The 21,596-nt window shown below is 43.5% G+C and overlaps 1 protein-coding gene across 4 annotated transcripts in view; it reads right to left on the bottom strand.

Annotated features, from left to right (window-relative positions):
- The window catches only part of TAB3 (TGF-beta activated kinase 1/MAP3K7 binding protein 3), an 89,649-nt gene that overhangs the window by 57,106 nt on the left and 10,947 nt on the right, over nucleotides 1–21,596 (bottom strand). The window lies entirely within an intron of this gene.

The raw sequence follows: 21,596 nt of genomic DNA, 5'->3' as shown, positions 1-21,596 counted from the left end.
AAAAAAAAAAAAATCTTAAAAACTTCCTTGGCACATCTTCTGGTGTGTGCCGAGGAAAATCTCTCTACATACTACTAATTGGCACGGGTGCCAGAGGTTGCCTATCCCTCTCCTAAAGCTTTTAGAGTTTGCTATTTTAAAAGCCTGGAAGCAGTGCTGCACAGAAATAAGAGCAGCACCCAGAGCAGTTAAGGATGTTACCTGAAAAGGAGGAAAGCAAGAAAGATAGAAAGATATCAACATTGTTACTTGAAAAGGTGGATTGAGGGGGTAGGGGGACAGGGAGAGAGATGTAAAACTGCACTGATTCAAAAATTTTGAACCAAACCACATGTAATATTGCAAGTTTCTAAATAAACCAAAGAAATTAAACACTGCTGCCAAATGTATGGAAGTGCTGATGGGAGATGTGAATAAAGTACAACAGGATTCCCAATGGCATCAGAGAACAATCTCTAATTTTGAACTCTAGGAATCACTGCCTCAGTCTGCCAATTCCATCTCCCCTCCTATTTCCTTCTCTTTGAGCTCTGCCATGGCCTCCATCTCCCTTTCACCTATGCCCTCTGACCTCCCCAGAAAAATAACTTATCATTGTGGTAGGTGTCCAAAATTACCTCATTTTTATTTTCTTCCTCTTCTATCATAGATTAAGAGTCTCTGACACCATTTTTACAAATGGCTTTTTCACGGTCAGATAAATTTGTAACTTGTAGACACTGACAAACACGCAGTTTGCTCAGACTGGGATTCTGTTAAGGCAAAGACAGGCAATTATTTTGGTTGAAGGGCCACTTTACAAGTTTTAGTGAACTGTAGAAGGCCACAAGTGTAGCTCCATCCCCTGGTCTCCATCTTGGGACCAGAAGTTGCGTACCCTAACCCCTGATCTTTGTCACCGGACATCCCTCCCCTTGCCCCTGGAAGTACTCCTTTTAGGAAGGAGGCTTGCCATCTTGGAACCAGAAAAAAACAACAAATTATATACTACAAATCAAACACTGACAATAACACATTTTAATTTTATTTAAAAAAAAATACGTTTGTCCTGATTTTTGTGTTTGCTTTGCATATTTAGAGGTGCTTGAATAATAGCTCAAAATGAAGTCTTATTCTTGTATATTGTGAAGGGTGTGGGGAATATGGGGTTTGTGGGGGGCTGTGTGTGTGGATGTGTGTGTATGTGAGGTGTGGGGGGACTGTGGGGTATATGTGGAGGGTGGCTGGAGGTGTGTGAGTATGAGGTGTGTGATTGTGTTTGAGGGAATGGTGGGGCGTGCATGGGTGCCCCCATGAGCCAGTCAGCACCAACTCTTAGTTTTCACTTTTTTCTTTTTTTTTTTTGACAACAGAAGCATAGATGAATTCTTACTTTGCAAAGGGCTTGGAAAGACCACAGCAAATCAGAATGGTTTCAACAGTGAATTCCTGCTTGAAATCTCTGGGTTTATGTTGTGAATTATTTAATAGCTTGCATAGACATTAGGGCTGGAAAGGACCTAAGAAGTTCATAAAGTCCAGCCCCCTTCCCCAGAGGCAGGAAGTCAGCAGGGGTCATAGGATCTCAGCAAGACACATTCAAATCTCTCTTGAAGGTGTTCAAAGTAGGTGCTTCAACCAGTTCCAGTGGCAATTCCAGACGTTGGGGGCTCGGACTGTAAATAAGTTCTTCCTTGCGTCCAGCCTGAAACGGTCCTGAAGGAGTTTGTGACCAGTTTGACCTTGTCATCCCCTGGGGCACTCTGGTGAACAGACATTCCCCCAGAACGTCCTGATAAACTTATAGGTGGCCACTAGATCACCCCGAGCCTGCGCTTTTCCAGGCTGAAGAGTTCCATTGCTCTCACCCTCTCATAATAAGGTCTGTTTCCTGACCTCTGATCATGCACATGGCTCTCCTATGCAGTCTCTCAAGCTTCTCCACATCCTTTTTGAATTGTGAAGCCCAAAACTGGATGCAGTACTCTAGCTGCGGCCACACCAGGGTTGAGTACAAGAGGAGAATTACATCCTGGGATTTGCCTGAGAAGCATCTATGGATACAAGCCAGTGTTTTGCTCGCTTTACTAGCCACAGCATCACAATGAAGGCTCATGTTCATCTTGTGGTCAATGATGACCTGCAAGTCCTTTTCATCTGTAATGCTAGCCAGCATAGCACTGCTGAGCCTATGAGCATGCTGCAGGTTTTTCTTCCCAAGGTGGAGAACCTTGCATTTTTCGGTCTTAAAAATCATCAGGTTCTCATCTGCCCATTTCTTGAGCCTGTCAAGACATGCCTGGATCACCCTCCTGTCTTCAGGTGTGGATGCTTTACCCCAGAGTTTGGTGTCATCGGTGAACTTGGCTAGTCCGTTTCTGACACCAATGTCCACATAATTAACGAAGGTGTTGAAGAGCGTTGGCCCAAGGACAGAGACTTGAGGGACCCCACTGGTTACAGGTCACCATGATGATTGACTTCCATCAACTACCACCCTCTGGGTCTGACCACAGAGCCAATTCCCCAGCCAGCAGATCGTAGCGAAGCCGAAGTCACTGTTGGCCAGTTTTGTACACCTAACAGTGCTCACATTGTAGAACATCCTGCAGCACCCTTAAAGGATCTCCAGACACCAAGGTCCCTCAGCACCCTGGTAGAAAATCACTATTACAGGGATTATGAACTGGCCTGCTTGTTCACATACATGACTTAATGGTTTCTTGACTGAACATCTGTTAAATACTAGTAGAGGTGCACCAATTGAGATTTTTGGGGCCAACACTGATAGCCAATTTTTAAGGAGGCATATAAGCTGATACCAGTCTGATTTCCAATACAGCTGCGTGCAGCTGGTAAGTCTCTTGTAGCAGAAGGCAATGGGGAAGGAAGGGGCATGGGGTGGGGGGGGGAGATCCAGGCCCCTGCTGTGAGGGATGGAATGGGGCTGGGGCAGGGCATGGGGCAGAGCTGTAGCTCATCTAGGGCACAGCATCCACTGCTGCATGCATCATGGGAAGGCACGGTGGAGGGGGCAGATGCCCCCAGATCTGGATGGGATGTGGGGATGGGATGGGTTGCAGCTGTGGGCTGAGGCAGCACTGGGTAGTCAGGGGCTTGAGCCACCCCAAAAATTGCCATAGTTGTCCAATAACCCCCCTTTCAGCACCACCTCCACCTGGGCCATGCAGATCCGGGAGCACATGTCTCCCCCCGCCCCATACCCTCCCCGAGAAGTGGTGGAAGCAGCAGCAAGAGCTGCCAGAGGAACTGTGCACAATAGCGGGAGCTGTCCCCCGCAGAGGTGGGTGTGGGGCAGACAGGTCACGGTGCCTGGGCAGTGGGGATGGGTCTGGTGGTGCCAGCCAGAAAGAGCCACCACTACAGGGGCTGATGGGAAACAGTGTGTACCGAGGGCCGGTTTCAGCCCATGGGCCAGATTTTGTCCACTCCTGAGCTAGATAAAACACTCGAGCAGTAACCAGGCACTATAAGCATCTCTAACTTGCAAATATCACAATATTGGCTTTGTTACAAGCAGTCTTGCAGTGATGCAAAAAAGTTAGAGCTATCACACTTTTTTAGGGAAGCAAAACAGAAACATTCCCACCATACCATGCAACGTAGGAGGTAATCCACTAACAAGCAAGCCTACTGGCCACAACTGCTTATGCAAACTGCTCTTAATTTTTCTACACTTAAAAGTCTTATCGCTCTCTATATTGTTTTTTTATAATAATAGGTACAGTTGTATTTTCATTGCAGTCTCCACATTTTCTCCAGAGGTCCCTGGAGCATGACTGCCTAAGGGTCAGTCTAGCATCTACACAAAGGGAAGGATAGCAAGAGGCTATAACTAGGGGTGCACCAGATATTTGGGGGGGCAAAAACCGATTGCTGATTTTTAAGGAGGCATATCAGCCAATACTGATCTGATTTCTGATTCAGCTGGGTGCAGCTGATAAGTTTGTTGTGGTGAAAAGGGAAAGGGGAAGTAAGGGATGTGTTGGTGGGGGGGCGCAGCTCAATGTCCAACATGGTGAGGGAAGAGTGGGGCTGGGGCAGTCACTGCCCAGCCAGGGCAGGAGTGGGACAGAGCTGTGGCTCATCTGGGGCCTGCGGGGAGGGTGGCAGCAGTTCTTGCTGCTGCACACCACTGGTCCAAGAGTGGCTCATCTGGTGGCTCCCACCACTGCTCCTGCCACTCATCCAGGAAGGCACCAGGGGGGCATTTGTCCCTGGATCTGCACGGGGCAGGGCAGGGCGGGTGGGTTGCAGCTACAGGCTATGGCCATGCTGTGCTGCACTCGAAGGGACACCGAGGGCAATAGGAGCATGGCCCCTGTTGTACACACTAAATGTGTACTATAAGCCTTGGTTTTAATCAATCATTCTGAGCCAGTTTGACTGGTTAAAGCCAATACCTTCTTCTACCATTTCTCTCTTTTCTAGAATAAAAGCTGCAATTGTTTAGGCCAACAGATTATAAATTTCCCAGGAAAGCCCTCTCAAACAATTTGTACTAGAAAGCCATTCTCAAAAGTAAAAACAGTGGAAAAATGTCAAATAAAGAAGCTGAACAACTAGTTTTAAAGAGCGATTTATCATTCAGAGAAGGGAAAAAAAAAAAAAAACACAGCAAGATATTAAATTCAGTATGAAACTATCAGAGAAGTAGTTTATTACTAGTTGCTTTTCTGCACAGAGATGAATTCCACAGAAGCTAATGCTCTCTCTAAAGGAAAAACAGTCTACTATCTTAAGGAGCACTAATAATTGAGACCTTAGAAACTCTTATGTGGGTTTACCATTCCCACCTGCTGGAAATATAACCTAAAATAATGTAATGGATTTTCCTAAGCCCTGTTAAAGATGTCAGAAGCATTTACTTATTCCTTTACAACAGTAAAGAACAGGATTTCAGGGCCAGATGGCAAATTTACTTCTTGAGTTATTTGTGCAGTGCATCACAGGGAGAAGACAAAACTGACAGCAATAACCAGACTGATTATGAAAAAGAATTACAAGCTCTTACAATTTTCCTGTTCGTGAAACAGACATCATGAAAAGTCTTCAGTAAGAGTGATGACTTCTCTAAACTGTTTTTATATAAATACTACTTAACAGCCCTAGTAGTCTTCTGGTAACACATATTCCATCAGCTTTACAGTTCATAGAAGGTTCATACGTTCTCCACTATATACATTTTCTCTGGACCTGGATGCGGTACCTCTACCCTCCTCCTCTACTTGCCCCCCAAAATCTCAAAATAGTTCAATACTTTTATACGTACACAAAAAAGTAAAACCTGGTTAGTCCAGCACTTGGATTAACAATGACTACTAATTATACGTAACTGACTAATTTACAGTAGCTAGTTACTTTTAACTTAGTGACTTAGCCTTCATGCTATATCAGTAAACAGTAAAAAATGTTCTTTGACATTTATAATGAAGACAAAAATATATTCCAAATATTCCAGAACCAAAGATGCACACATTTGGTTACCGATGCCAAAAAATGTGAGACCAGATCTGCAGAAATAATGAGTGCTCATGACTGCAACTAAACTTAATCAGATCTGTAGTTAACATATGATATGCTATATAATGTGAAGTACACTGAAAAGTATTAGTTTCTACACATCCAAAATCCAGCAATCAAAATTAGTAGACACTTTTGACCACCTCCATACCTTATTTTTTCCGAGCTGCAAAATGGAAAAATACAAATTTTATTTTCAGTGCATTCTGAATCTACAGTTGGAGCCCCACAAAAACACCCAGAGAAAATAATCAGAACTCTTGGGGAGGCGATATCTTTTATTAGGCTAACTAGATAGCTGCAAAAAGTCTTTATTTGCAAATATTTGTATTCAGTGCAATGTTCGGCACACTGTGTAGTAAAATAAGGTTTCTGACTATAAACTGGATAAAAAGGAGTAATTATTGTTAATACATTAAATGCAGCAGAGGACCTGTGGGGAAAATAGGATATGCTCACATAATTATTAATTACCAAAATGCAGGTGCATAGGTGACATCATTCCTATCTTTAGTATAGTCCAGGGGAATGGTGGCAAAGGTGGGAAGACAGTCCTGACACACAGCAGCCCACAGGAGACACACTGTCTGCCCATGCAAAAGGTCAAATTATCAGCTGACAAATTGGACTTACAATGACACAGATTTGTGGGTACAGCAGCCAGTCTAGTAACCTGACTTCTGCCAAGTAAGATCTGGCCACATTCCCCCTTGGTGAGTAGTGCTGACAGGAATTAGGTCAATCATGTTTTTGCCAAGTATTATGAAAATCCTAACAGATATGTTAACTAACAGAACCAAAACAAGACTTATCTATAGAAGGAGCAGCTCTCCAAGATCAGTGTATTGTCAAGTACATCTATACATAGGGACCACAGTAATTCAGACTCCAGCAGGGGAAAAATTGGGCCCCCTGCAGGCTCCCCAGACAATTTCAGGCATTTTTCAGGGTGGGCTCTCCCATGCCTCTGGCTGAGGGAGACCACCATGGGGCTGATTACCACTGATCAACAGCACACAGGCTGTCCTTCAGCTGTTTTGCTTACTGGTCTGTATGAAGAGTTCCTGCAGGAAACTGTTTCACTCGCTCCATGGCAGAAATTATTTTAGCTATATAGGGTGTCATCACACTGCTCTTGCTCATCTTTTCAGCTTGCATTGTACAAAATGCTGAAATCCTAGAATCAGACATTTAAAGTTAGAAGGGACTTCAGGAGGTCACCTAGTCCAACCCTCTGCTCAAAGACCAGCCCCAACTATATCATCCCAGCCAAGACTGCTTAGCTGGCTGGATGTGGGGTGAATAGGGTGAGGTTGGGAGGGAGGGTGGGGAGGAGTCCCCCTTCTGTGTGCCTGCCTCCACATCTGTGTGTGGAGCAGGGGCTTCCCTGGTCCCATGCAGGGTCTCCCAAGCCCTGCTTTGGTTTACTGCCGTGATGGAGAGGAGAGGAATTTCCCCCTTCCCTTCTCCCCTTTCCCCACTGGGGTGGAGTGGGGCTCAGGAGACTTGTGCCAGGTGCCTACCCACAAAGCCAGGCATGGGGCTTCCACAGTGTTTCCAGGGCTCTGTTGCCTTTCTTCTCCATGCTTCAGATACATTTTGTTTTGGGGGGGGGGTTAATAACTTTTCTCCTCCTCTCCCATGGTTTCAGGCCATTCCTGGACAAATCAGTTTTTCAGGTCTTCGAGGAAAACACTAAATTTCAGCCTGTCTCCTGAAATCCCGAAACCTGAATTGCAGTGGTTCCTGTCTACATGGCAAAACAGTGCCATGACCAAGACAGCCCCGTATGCATTAGCTGCAGGACTGAAAGCTGTACAGCTACCTGGATTAATTTTGTTTCCTGATCCAGAGCTCAGGGCAACACTATATCAGGCCCAGTGCAACACTAATGCAGGGAGGCTGCTTCCCATTCCAAAGCTGGAACATCCAGAATTTGCTTTAATATTTCTAAGTCTTACTCTTGTAACAAGTAGACTCCAGTAAGCCAGGCAGTGTATTAACATCTAGCACTGTGTCCCACAGACATACCCATTTTATGTACAAACTAGCGGATATAGTCTTTACTTTATGGCATCCAATCCTTTAATGGATTTTGACAGATCACTTAAATATCACACATACCTGACTCTCTGCGTTTATCAGTTCTGGTAGTGGAGAAAATAAACTGGAGCTAGAATTCCGTCAACAGGGTATCAAACAGGGTGACATATAGAATGATGCCCATGTTTCCTAGGTAGGTTTCATATGAAGACAACTAGGTAAAAATCAGAGTTTTTACCCGACTCCAGACTCCTACTCCTCAGAAAAGTAGGGCAATTGGCTAGTTACCTCAGCTGCCTGTACATGAATGCACAGAACCTGCGAAATAAGCAGAAAGAATCGGAAGTCCTTACATAGTCAAAGAACAATGACTTGATTGGAATAACAGACTTGGTCACGTGACTGGAGCACTGTCATGGATGGGTACAAACTGTTCAGGAAGGACAGGCAGGGAAGAAGAGAAGGAGGAGTTGTACTGTATGTAAAAGAGCTGCATGATTGCTCAGAGCTCCAGTATGAAACTGGACATAGGCCTGCTGAAAGTCTCTGGGTTAGGGTCAAAGGGGAGAACAACAAGAGTGATGTCATGGTGGGTATCTGCTACAGACCACCACACCAGGAGCATGAGGTAGATGAAGCTTTCTGCAGGCTGTCTGAAGAAGTTTCCCAAATGTAGGCCCTGGTTCTCACAGAGGCTTCCAGTCACCCTGACATCTGCTGGGAGATCAATATAGCAGTGCACAGGCAATCCAGGAAGATTTGGGAAAGTGTTAGAGACACCGGCCTGGTACAAGTACTGGAGAGGCCAACTAGGGGCTGTGCTGTTCTTGACCTGCTGCTTAAAAACAGAGAAAAATTGGTGGGGAACATACAAGTGGGTGACAACTTGGGCAGCAGTGACCATGAGATGACTGAGTTCAGGATCCTGAGAAAAGGATGGAAGAAGAGCAGCAGAGTAAGAACTCTGGACTTCAGAAAAGGAGACTGATACACTTGGGGAACTGATGGACAGAATCCCCCCACTCCAAAGGAGAAAAGAGTCCAGAAGAGCTGGTTGTACTTCAAAGAAACCTTGCTGGAGGCACAGGAATGACCCATCCCAATGCACAGGAAGACCTGCAATGTGCAAATGCAAATAAGCTTATTTTGGCATAGAACTCTTCAGTGAGTTAAAACACAAAAAGGAAGCTTACAAGCGGAAACTCGGACAAATGACTAAGGAGAAATATAAAAGAGTATTGCTCTCAGGCATACAGGGATGAAATCAAAGCCAAAGTGGAGTTGCAGTTAACAAGGGATCTGAAGGGTAACAAGAGTTTCTACAAGTATATCAGAAACAAAAGGAGGATCAAGTGTGGACCCCTTACTAAATAGGGGAGGCAACCTAGTGGCAGATGATCTGGAAAAGGCTAACGTACTCAATGCCTTTTTCACCTCAGTCTTCACAGGCAATGCCAGCTCCCAGATTACTACACCTGGCAGCACAGTTTGGGGAGGAGGTAACAGTGGGAAAGGACCAGATTAGGGACTATTTAGAAAATATGGACATGTACGAGTCCATGGGGCCAGATGCAACAAACCCAAGGATGCTGAGAAAGTTGGCCAATGTGATTGCAGGGCTGCGCAGCATTATCTATGAAAGCTTGTGGTTATTGGAAGAGGTCCCAGATGATTGGAAAAAGGCAAATATATATAGTGCCCATCTTTAAGGGAAGAAGGAGGATCCTCACCTCAGTCCCTGGAAAAAATCAGATCCTCAAGGAATTCATTTCTAAGCACTTGGAAGAGAAGGTGATTCGGAAGAGTCTGCACGAATTCAGCAAGGACGAATCATGCCTGACCAACCTGCCTTCTATGATGAGATGACTGGCTCTGCAGATGTGTGGAGAGTAGTGGACATGATATAACTGGACTTTAGCAAGGTTTTTGATATGGTATCCCACAACAGTCTTGCAAGCAAGCTAAGGAAGTACAGGTCAGCTGAGGGGACTGTACGGTAGATAGAAAGCTGGCCTGTCAGGCTTAGAAGGTAGTAAAGAAGCTAAATGTCTAGTTGGCAGTCGGTATTAAATAAGGTGCCCTGAAGTCAGTCCTGGGGCAGGTTTTGTTCAATATCTTAATCAACAACTTGGAAGATGGCATGGAGTGCACCCTCAGCAAGTGTGCAGATGACAACGAGCTGGGGGGGGAGCAGTAGATACAATGCAGGCTAGGGTTAGGATTCAGAGAGACCTAGACAAATTGGAGGACTGGACCAAAAGAAATCTCATGAGGTTCAATAAAGACAAGTGCAAAGTCTTGCACTTAGGATGGAAAAATCCCATGCACCGGTACAGGCTGGGGACTGACTGGCTAAGCAGCAGCTCTACAGAAAATGACCTGGGGGTTACAGTGGACAATAAGATGAATATGAGCCAACAGTGTGCCCTTGTCGCAAAGATGGTTAACAGCATATTGGGCTGCATTAGTAGGAGCGCTGCCAGCATATCAAGGAAAGCAATTATTCCCCTCTATTTAACACTGGTGAGGCCATATCTGGAGTAGTGTGTCCAATTTTGGGCTGCCCACTACAGAAAGGATGTTGGCAAATTGAAGGAAGTCCAGAGGAGGACAACAAAAATGGTGAGGGGGCTGAGGCACATGGCTTATAAGGCTGAGGGAACCGGGCTTACTTAGTTTGCAGAAGAGAAGACTGAGGGGAGATTTAATAATGGCCTTCAACTACCTAAAGGATGGAGCTGAACTGTTAGCTCTGAGTGGTGGCAGATGACAAAATAGGGTACAGTGGTCTCAGATTGCAGCCAGGAAAGTTTATGTTAGATATTAGAAAAAAAACCTCTCACTAAAAGAGTAATAAAGTACTGGAACTGGTTACCCAGATAGGTTGTGGAGTCTCCATCCTTGGAGGTTTTTTAAGACCTGGCTAGACAAAGCATCAGCTGGGATGATACAGCTGGAGATGGTCCTGCTTTGAGCAGGGGGTTGGACTGGATGACCTCCTGAGGTTCTTTCCAATCCTAATTTCTATGATTCTAAGATTCCACTATGTTAGATGTTTTGAAAAAACTCTACTTATTTTTCATTGCAGCCACTGTCCTCTTCTGTTAAAATTTTTCTCAGATGACACTTCATACCTGATGGCATTGCCCATCCAGCCCACCACTCAAAGAAGTTGGGTACCACAGGTATAGCAAGTTCTAACTCAGAATCAATTCAGAACACTTAACTCCCAATGTTCAATACTTACTGAAGCCCCTTTTCTCCAAGAATCTGTGCAATCCCTTTTTGAATTATGACTCTTCTGTAAGCTCCCACAACATCTGGAGGCAATGAGTTCCATACTTTTGATTATACACCAAGTGAAAAAAAAGTCCCTTTCTTAGTTTTAAACGTATTACCTACTAGTTTCATTTTGTGACCCCTTCCTCTTGTATTGTGAGAGACAGTAAATAATAAATCTCTATATACTTTTGCTTGGCCACTCATTAATTTGTAAACACAGTTCACCTTGGTCTTTATCACTTTGAATATTTTTTGTCATCCACAAATCTGGCCACCTTGCGACTCACCCCTTTTTCAGATTATTTATAAGTACGTTAAACAGCACTCGTCAAAATACAGATTCCTGGGGGACCCTGCTGTTTACTTCCTTCCATCCTGAACACTGACCATTTACACTCACTCTTTGTTTCCTATCTTTCTAATCCACAAATGGACCTTCCCTGTAGTCCCATGTCTACCTAACTTCATTAAGAGCCTCTGTTGGGGGACCTTGTCAAAAGTTTTTGTAAGTCCAGACATCCTATGTCTACTGGATCATCCTGAGTCACCTGCTTATTGACATCCTCCAAGAACTCTAGTAAGTTCATGAGGCATGATTTTCCTTTGACAAAACCATGTTGATTGCTCTCCAGCAAGTCATGTTCATCCATATGCTGAATGGTTCTTTTTATTTTTATTATTATTTTTAAACTATTGTTTCTACCAGTTTTGAGGGAATAGAAGTTAGACTCAGACTGCAGTTTCCTGGTTCCCCTCTACAGCCTTTTTTTAAATATGGGAGACAGATGTTTCAGATAGTTCTACTTGGTGCCTTAATCCTGAGGCTAGAAACATGATCAGGAGCAGATTGCAAGTAGAAAACAGATAATTTCATTCATGTTGTGGTCAGTTCCTGTAATTTTGGCACACCTGCACCTGGCAATGCCCAGTGATCTCATCTGATCACAACCACACGTATCTCTTCACTCCCAAATTGAGAGCCTGGCATCAATCCAATTCTATATATCAATGCAGATACTTCCAAGTAAAAGGGCAGATATTACCAGTACCCTTATTATAGAGACAATTTGTGAGTCAGTATTTTCTTCTGTGGGACTTTGGACTGGCTAAATGGCCCGTATGCCTTTTTATAGTCTCTGGAGGGAGTCAGGATGGGATGGTGACTTTTCTAATGACTCACAATAGCTTTGGTCTTACATACAGTTTTCTACTTAATTATAAAGGACTGGGAACTAAATTTGTCCAATTACCCGATTCTAAGGACCCAAAGTCCCATATATTTGCAAAAAAAAGGGAATGGCTCTTGGACCATAACATTTTCAAATTGAGAAGGGACCACCCTTGCAATACAGCCACCCATGCTGTACATATAGAGCTACATAGGGTGTCAGATGATGCTACCTGAATTGAGAGAGAACCATGACATGTATACTGCCTAGATTTATCTGTATACTGAAGATAGTATTTCAGGTAAAAAATCTCCCCTGATTAGAAATGCTTAGTGTGAACTGAGGCACTTCCTAGGTTTAGGAAATTAAGCAGATGTTGACGGAACAGGCTAAAACAACCCTTGTTACAATCCACTTTTTAAAAAATATTTGGGCTGTTGTCTCTTATTCACCACTATAGTATTCGTGGAGGAGGCAGAGGCAATAACAAGTCACAGAAATCTGAAACATGAACTAGGAAGTGTAAGGTGGGTATGGTGATCAACAGAATAACAGGAAATGATAGACCACCACTCTCCCAATCCTTAGGTGTAGGAGGAAATTCCCATCTTGCCTATGGTAGCTGCAGACTTGTAAAATATAGTTTCGCAATAGTTGGTATATTCCTTTCTATTTTTTTTTTAAATACACTATTTGAATCTTTAACTCTGATTTAGAAGCCCTTTATATAAGGCTGCATGCCTGAGTCATCTCATCTATGGCCTGGTCTTTTCTGCACTGATCTTCTCTGCTAAATCCCATAAATACAAGCAGAAAAAAGGGCATTTCTTATTATGCTTTTATTTCCCATTTGGAATTTGTCTCCATAATCCTGCTTCTGGGTGGAGTGGGGGAGGGAAGTAAAAGTGGGTTCAGAAATTGTTCCAAAAATATTTTAAGTGGCTAATCTATACCACCTGCAAACAGAATTAGATTATTCACCCTCAGGAGTTCATCCAGGTCTCTCCACGAAAAATGCTGGCCAGGGCTCAAGGATAGGCATCCAAGAGGTTTTCTCCATTCTTGCACTGAATACATGCCAAAAGACATGTGTTTCCCTTGGATATCTCAGTGTGGAATACAAGTAGGGATCTGGGTGGAGCTATTAAAGAAGGAGCAGCTGGTCTTGCAACATTCTGGTGTTGACAGCATCCGTATTGCATTCATCACTCTGCAAAAAATTGGAAAGGGATTTTGAGGAGGCAGCAATGCGCTACAATCTGATGAACTGCTGCCAGCATGCGTTAGAAGGATTCAGGAGCCAATTTGCATTTGGCATACTGCCCTTGTAGCTTCAATCACCTCAGTTAAGTGTTGGTGCACACGCACAGGAGAGACAGGGTGAAGAAGACTGCTTTCCTTCCTGTCCGACTCCTTTCCCACTCAAAGCAAAGGGAACTGAGGCGACCCTGCAGAGGCTGGACTGCAAGGAAAACTGTTTTCTGCTCACAGTGAAGCCCCACTCCACAAATGGACACTAAGAAGAAAAAGGGAAGGGAGCAGGAAACCCAGGCTCTTGAACTAGCCTTTTCTGAAACCTGAAGGGACACCATCTACTATAGGTTTATTTTAGGTCCCTCTTAATACTGTTGTAAAAATATGAAAATATGTTTTGGAGATCTGTAGGGCACCTGTTTTCTTCTCAACCAGTGCTAGATCTTTAAAAACCTAAAAAGAAGTCAGGGTAGATAAAAATCAATGATTTTTTAAAATAAAAATCAGACTTTTTGTTTAAATCAGATTTCTTTTGATTTAATTATATTCTTTATTTTGTTAAGATGCTTTTTATAAAAATAAATCTATGAAACAATAGTTTTAATTTGAGATGCATTAAAGTGCAAAGATATCATCATGGAATAGGAATTATTTCTTCTAATTATATACTATTTGAGACAATATATTAATGTAACCTTTAGGGGTACACCGATAGAGATTTTTTGGGCCAATATCTATGGCCAATTTTTAACGAGCCATATCAGCTGATATCAATCCGATAGCCAACATACAGCCTCACAGCATGGGGAGTAGCAACTAGCTGGTAAATCTGTTATGGGGGAAGGGGTGGGAGGACAGAAGGGGCATGGGGGGACAAACGGAGTCCCCTGCGGTAAGGGTGGGAATGGGGCAGAGGTAGGCACTGCCCAGCTGGGGTGGGGTGAGGCATGGGACGGAGCCACAAGCGGTTCATCTGGAGGGCATGGGGGGGTGGCCCCAGGTGTGCACACAGGGCAAGAGCGGGCTGCTGTTGAGGGCTGGGGTCAGGAGAAGCGTTAGGAGGGAGCCTATGGGGGGGCTGCAGCCACCCAAAAATTATCTGTAGCTGCCTCCCAGAGCTGTTGCCATCTGCCTCAAGCACAGCATGGCCCAATCCCCCACCAGGAACAGCCCTGAGCAGCCCTGGTGCCAGCCCACATTGGCAGCCTGCCCTCGCCCTGTGCGCAGATCTGGAGGCAAATGCGCCCCCATGCCCTCCCAGGGTGCATGTAGCAGTGGGAGCCACCCACCCCCACACCATTCAAATGAGTTGTTCACAGTTCTTGAGTTATTCAGAATTGCAGAATGTACAGAATTTAACAAGTTACACATTACACAAAATAATGAAACAATGCAGTGGAAAAGCAATTAAAAGGGTTCTTGCTATAGCTCCAGAAGTGCCTATTTGAGCCTTGCTCCAGACTCACATTAAAGACCAATGACACCTTTCAATTTACCCAACTGTATACAGCTATCTAGTCATTCAGGCTGAGATGCTAATGACAACCGGGTACAATGCTACATCTATCCCTTGCACGTTATTACTTTAAGTGAAAAGGGTTTTCCAACTACTGCAATGAGACAGGTGAAAAAGAGAAGCTGCTAAAGGAGTCTTTATACACAGAGTCACAACTAATACATCCCCAATGCTAGGATCTGCAAATGTATGGCTGTGATGCAAAATATCACCCTGCACCAAGAGGCTCCTGGGATTTATCTAGATTGAATCTCATGAGAAATTAACTGTGATGCACAAAAACTTGTAGGCTCAGGGATCCACCTGTCCTCTACTGTCATGTAAACTATTATATTTTACTTCCAAGTTAACTTTTCATATACAACTTAAAATTACTTTAAACATTTTGACATTGCTCGTTACTCAAGAAAACTACTTCAAATTTTAATAATTTAAAGATCATTCCTCCAGTGTACCAGAAATGTAAAGAGAAAAATACCAAGTTAGGTTATTATCCTGCAATTCGATTGTGCAGAAATGCTGGGGACAGATCCAAATCAGTCAATTATGCACCTAAACATGACTTAAATTCTCCTTAAGCACCTACATCACAAAAAGTGATTCAAATGAATTCCACCCCAGCCGCTGCAAAACCACTTGGGCACATAAATTCATTAGGTACCTCCATCTGAGCCCAAAAAGATCACTTCATCTTCTGAGCATGCTCAGCAATAAGCCAGTTCAAACAGGTAGGCACCTAACTCGGGTTAATTTAATCTGGAATCCAGATCAAAGCTGGAGAGGTGCCTCAGTCCATTACATGCCTCTGTGCATGCCTACTATGCATCAACTGCATTGAATTCAGCAGGAAGCACAGCACCAATGGTCACTTTTACTCAAGAGAGGGAGGAGGGGAGCACAAAAGACAAATCAGGCAAGGAATGGTTATAGGCAGATGTAATAACTGTACGGCTACCAAAAGATACCAACACAAGCTATAAGGATGCAACTCTGCATGATTCTGCAACAATACAACTCTGGCAAACTCACTCCTACTTTAGCCTTATTTTATTCCGTGTCAGATACTGGGACAATCAAGCTAACCTGTATCACTACCGGATACCACAAATGTACCTTAGAGCTCAGCCATTTTAGACTCAAGGAACCCCTGAGAAAATGCCAGCTCTTCTGTTTCACTCGTTTTTTCCTATAAAAAAAATAGTAGAGCAATTCTTGCATTCTAAATAACTCAGACCATGACGACAGTTTGGACTGTTTCTGACACTGGATTCTTATTTGAAATCTCTGGGTTTATATTATAAACAATGTCTAAGTCCCAATATTGAGTGGCACCCTTAAAAGGACTTTATGGCATCTTAAGGTGCTATAGCAACCTAGTTTAGAGTCGCTAAGTAGATCAAAATAGCAGCAGCTCCCCTTCCTCTCAAAGTACCTACATTTGTCCATATCCAGTGAATGTTCCCACTTTGCCAAGAGGTTACAGCATGAGGTTACTGTAACCACTAGTAAACTAGTGGTGGTCACAGCACAAGTTTAGAAGTGGGAGACCCGGCTCTATGCCTTCCTCAGCCTTAAGAGGACACTACATCTTCCACTTCCCAAGACTATGTCCTAACCATCAGGCTTATAAACCATGCCAGCTGAATCTGGACCACTGTGCAGATGGCAACGCAAGAGCTAAGAAGCCAAAAGAACAAGCAAGAGGTAGCATGACGAAAAGCCCAGTGGTAAGGGAAGCCCTGAAGAGAAGGATGGTGAGGTGCACAGTCCCTATTTCATGAATTATTTAATGCATTTTACATTAGACAATCAGTAGACCTAAAAAAAAAAAAAGAGAAAGAAACCCTGGAAGCAGGCACTAAAACACAAGCTCACCCCTTTTCCAGAATGAAAGGTAATAACTGAAGCAAGGACAATTACATTTCATAATTCTGTAATTACTGCAAAAAACTGAGTCATGTTAAACAGCACTGCTACATATTAGAGTTTTAACATGGTCAGTGTTAATACAACCTGCATTCAATGTAATTAAAAAAACATTAGTATACAAATTATCTCATCACAACACATAAATTAACTTTTCTGATAATTAAAGTATCACTGGAAAACTCAGTTACACACGGTGATTTTTTTTTAAAAATCAACAACACTACTGCCTATTTAGCAGCAAATTATTTACTAAAACTGAGAATCAAATTCGTGCCACCAACATAGGATTAACTTTTTCCCATTTTACGATTTGACAGTTGAGTAAGACACAAACAATATTTCTTCCTACGTTTCTCTTTATCTATTTTCTTTTTAAAAATTACACCTCAATGCACAGAAATTTCTCTCAGTGAAATGCTAGCAAAAATGTGGGAACATTTGTTTCAACAATATGCTGCAAAAGCTGTCTTCAGAGATCTTACTGAATATTATAAACCAGTAAATATTTAATAGAGAGTTGCTCTGCAATTAACATCGTGGCTGATGGGCCTGATCCAGCTTGTGGAGCCACGTCACCTGGCTGGGACTTCAGGGGTAGAACTCACCAAATCAGGGATCCAGGTTTTCTATTTGCTGCGGAAAAACATGAATTTTCTCCTCTGAAGGCACCCCCTGCCCACACCAGGGGGCACAACACCATGCTGCTGCAACCACTGCACCTCATCCTGGCAGCCATGGCAGCACACAGTGCTCCCTCCCAAGCTGGGTATCATGTGCTGGCCTGCAGAGACAGCCCCCTGGAGCTGATCCATCCATCTGCAGCCCCACACCCTGCTGTGGGAACAGAGACCTTGGGGGTGCACATGCCCTCCCACCCGTGTCCATACTCCCCCTTCTCCATACACTGGGGGGCTGCAGCCTGGGGATAGGGCGCAGTGGGTCAGGAGAGAGGGCACTGGTAGAGCTGGGGAGCTGTGAGTTATGAGCGAGGGGCACTGGCAGAACCAGGGAGCTGTGGCTTGGGAGTGAGAGGCAACTATCATGGCAACAGCAATGGCAGGTCACTGGCATATACTGGCTGCTCAGAACTACAAAGCAGTGGTGGGGACAGATGCAGCAGGACCTGCATCCTGGTAAGTGAAGGAGGCAGAGAGAGCTCAGATATTCCATTATAAAAAACCAAAATCAAATGCCAAAATACAAAGGTATTCAGAATTTATTATAATTCAATGATTGAGGCACTGGTAGACTTGCAAACTGGATTAAAGTGGTAAACATATCAACAAAACATTGTGTTCAACTGATCTCTCTCTCAGCATTTCATTTTAATTGCAGAAAAATGCAGATTTTGGGGGTTTTAATGAGAGAATTTGAGATTTTTAAACACAGAAAATCAGGATCTATGCCATACTGAAAGCTGGGACACTGAGTCACACTGGGGCTGCGCTGCCACAGTCCAGATCCAGCCCGCAAAGAACCCCACAACGTTGATCTAGATCAAGGCCCAGAGTAACTGACACCCCTGCTACAGACAATGCCAGATAATTAGATAATGAATTTATGCACCTTGTCAAACAGCTATCTAAACAAGTGACAGGTAAAATTGTCCAGACTACTTTCTTTGTTGGTGTACTTCAATATTAGTTTAATAAAACTAATTATTAACTAATTAAAACTAGTCACTATGAATGATTATTTAACACTACCACATGATACCTCTGCAGTAGAGCTCCTCAGCAGAAACACTTTGCTATATAAGGTTGGGTTTGATATGTTACTTACAGCAATGGATGCAAACTACTGATCTACACTAAATGGACAGCTATATGAACAGTGGACAATACAGAAACACTTGGGAAAAGAATAGTCTTAGCAGGCCCAAATACTCTCCCCTTACACATGCACGTTTTTATATTCTGAACAGACCAAGTAGCTTGTATCATGAACAGCTCCATTTAAAAATGAGTACAGGTTATATAAGTATGCAGCAACATTCATAAGCATTTCTACTACTGCCAATACAACAAACCATGGTGGTTTAAAAAAAAAATAAATTCTGGATCACAAATCAACATTTCAAGCCTACCTCCAAATACTGATAGTAAGAACTACTATTAACTATGGCTAAATTGTAACAGTCACCTCAGTTCTTCAAATGAACTGAAGACTAACATTATGACAAAGATGAACCTCAAGCAAATGTATGTAAAGTAACCCAAAAGCACAGATTTACCACAGCCACATTAAAAAAAAAATAAAGCCCACTTTTCACTGTAATACACTTCTGTACTATTGAGAATTTGTATTCGGTAACATAAAACCACAGATTTCACAATTTATGTCACAGCTTTTTCCTGAGACTCAGACACACTGTATAAAACTATAAACAAGCAAACCAAACATCCTTGCTAGCTGCTTTCCTCTGACACTTCACAGGACTTTAAAAAAAACAAAAACAGAAAAACTTGCCTCCAGGTCATTTCTCCAAACACATTTAACACGAGGAAAACAAGATATTAAAAAAAAAAAAAAAAAAGAAAAGAATTTAGAATGTTTTAGAGAATAGAACAGGGGACTTGTTCAAACAAAGCATTCATTTTCATTTTAACAGAAATGAGGGGGAAAAATAGCTAGAAGGTTTTTTGGTTTTTTTCCTGGACTGCAATTTCTCTTGCTTCTTTCCCACCAATGGCCTATTGTCACTTCTTGGCCCTTCCATCCCTACAACTTTTGAGGAAACAGGTAACAATCCCCATAGGAAGCTGAAGGAGGAAGTCCACACCAGTTTAGATTTCTGAACGAGACAAGGGTGTTTTTGTAATATTTTTACTGGACAGACTGCTTCGTTGGGAGAGATACTGGACAAGCTTTCAGGCATAAAATACAATCCTCTATGTCCAAGATCTCTCCCAATATACCCACTAAAAGCATCACAAAAGAAATCCTCATCTCATACATTTCCTTGCCCATCATGGCTACAATAGTTCTCCCCACTGGGGCGGGGGGGAAGGGAGTGCAAGGCCAAATCTGGCCATGGCAGGTAGGGGGCATGCCCCAACTTTGATCTGCTGCCAGGGGCTTGGGAATTTAGCAGCAGAGGAAGGTGGCAGTATTGCCACTGTTCCCCTGCCACCAAATTGCCCGACCTGTGGGGATTCCCACAGGCCAGATGCCATGGCTCTGTGGGCCAGGAGTTAAGCACCCCTAGTTTACATCATACTTAATACAATCCAGTCTGTAAATTATTTTTGTTCCACATGTCCATTTTTAAAGTTTTGTCATCTAAGAACAATCACTCGGAGGTCAGCAATGGCATGTCCAAGGAGGTTAAATTGTTCTACTACAGCAGGGGTTGTCAATCAGGGGTATGCATACTTGGAAAGGCCCCAGCAGGTACATGTCAGCAGCAGGAAGAAGCAGGGGGCAAGGCCACCAACACTTTGCGCTGCTGCACACCACCAGCACTTGTTTTTACCAGTGCTTCTGCCATCGCATGCCGCCAGCACTCCATGTTTTGCCACCACTGGTGCACAGGGGACCTCCTGGTCATTAGTCAGATGCCAGGAGACCAAGCCTCTCCCACCACTTGTCGACTGGCCACGAGGGGACTCCTCGCTTCTTGACCCGTTGCTGGGGGTACACCAACCAAAAAAGGCTGAAAACCCCTGTGCTACACTTGTCTGTCTTTCTGCTACAGCTGTCAGATCAGCATTCATTCATTCTGAAACAAAGGGATCATCCTTCTGATGTCTTTTGACTCCCTTGTAGAGGGATGGTGTTAGACTGCTTCATAGGGAACATCTCTTAGTTCACTGCCAGTTCCTGACTAAGTGCATACCCTTGCATAAACAGCAGTCTCTGTAGTTTGATCATTTTTGTTGCATTGGGAATGAGGAGGAAGAAGCATCAACCCACTTAACTACTTTAGTAAATAAAGTTAACCAAAACATGAATACATTTCGCATGTCACTACAAAGGCAAAACATTTACTAGAGAGGCTCACAGCAGTAGAAAAATCAAATGGGAAGCACTCTGTACTAGTAGTAAGTTAGTCCCATTGTAAATCTGATGTACTTGCTGAGGACTGGATGGATGGCAATATAGCAATAAGCATCCTACAAGCAAGCAAACCATTCAAAAGCTTATAGACAGCATGATGGAGGAAAATATTATCCTGAATCTGAACTGGTATGTGTACCTGTTCAGTCTGCTCAAGAACAGGATCCAATGAAGATCCTCTTTCTTATCTGTAATGATAAAGTACCCAAGTAGAAGCAATGACGCCACCTTTTGAAGAAGATTTACATAATTAGGACCACTGTAATTCAGGCTCTGGCAGGGAGAAAAGTATGCTTCCTGCAGGCTCGCAGGAGCCAATTACAGGTGTTTTTCAGGGTGTACTTCTGACTCTAAATAGCAGTCGATACTATTTTTCTCATCAGATCCGGAGTCACATTACATGAGGAGCAGAAGAGCTTGCCACTGTCTGTATGAAGAGTGCCTGCAAGAAACTGCTTCACTCGATCCCTAGAAGAAATTTTCTTTGCTACATGGGGCGTCTTCATGCTGCTCTTGATCATCCACAGGAGGTTTATATTGAGCAGATTCTTTTTGGTATTGGTTGGTGGAACCGGAGCGTGCTCCGTCCACTCCATGCATTGACCTGGTATTGCAGTGCTTCCAGGACCGGTGCAAAAAAAAATCTTTTCAGCTTGCACTGTGCAAAATGCTGAAACAGAATCATAGACATTCAGGGTTGAAGGGACCTCAGGAGGTCAACTAATTCAATCCCCTGCTTCAAAGCAGGATCAGCCCCAACTATATCATTCCAGCCAAGGCTTTGCTTAGCTGGCTGGATGTGGAGTGACTGGCATGAGGCT

This window comes from Crocodylus porosus, unplaced genomic scaffold (genome assembly GCF_001723895.1).
Source record: "Crocodylus porosus isolate Cpor-Errol unplaced genomic scaffold, CroPor_comp1, whole genome shotgun sequence".
NCBI lineage: Eukaryota > Metazoa > Chordata > Crocodylia > Crocodylidae > Crocodylus > Crocodylus porosus.
This window is presented reverse-complemented; position numbering and strand designations above follow the sequence as displayed.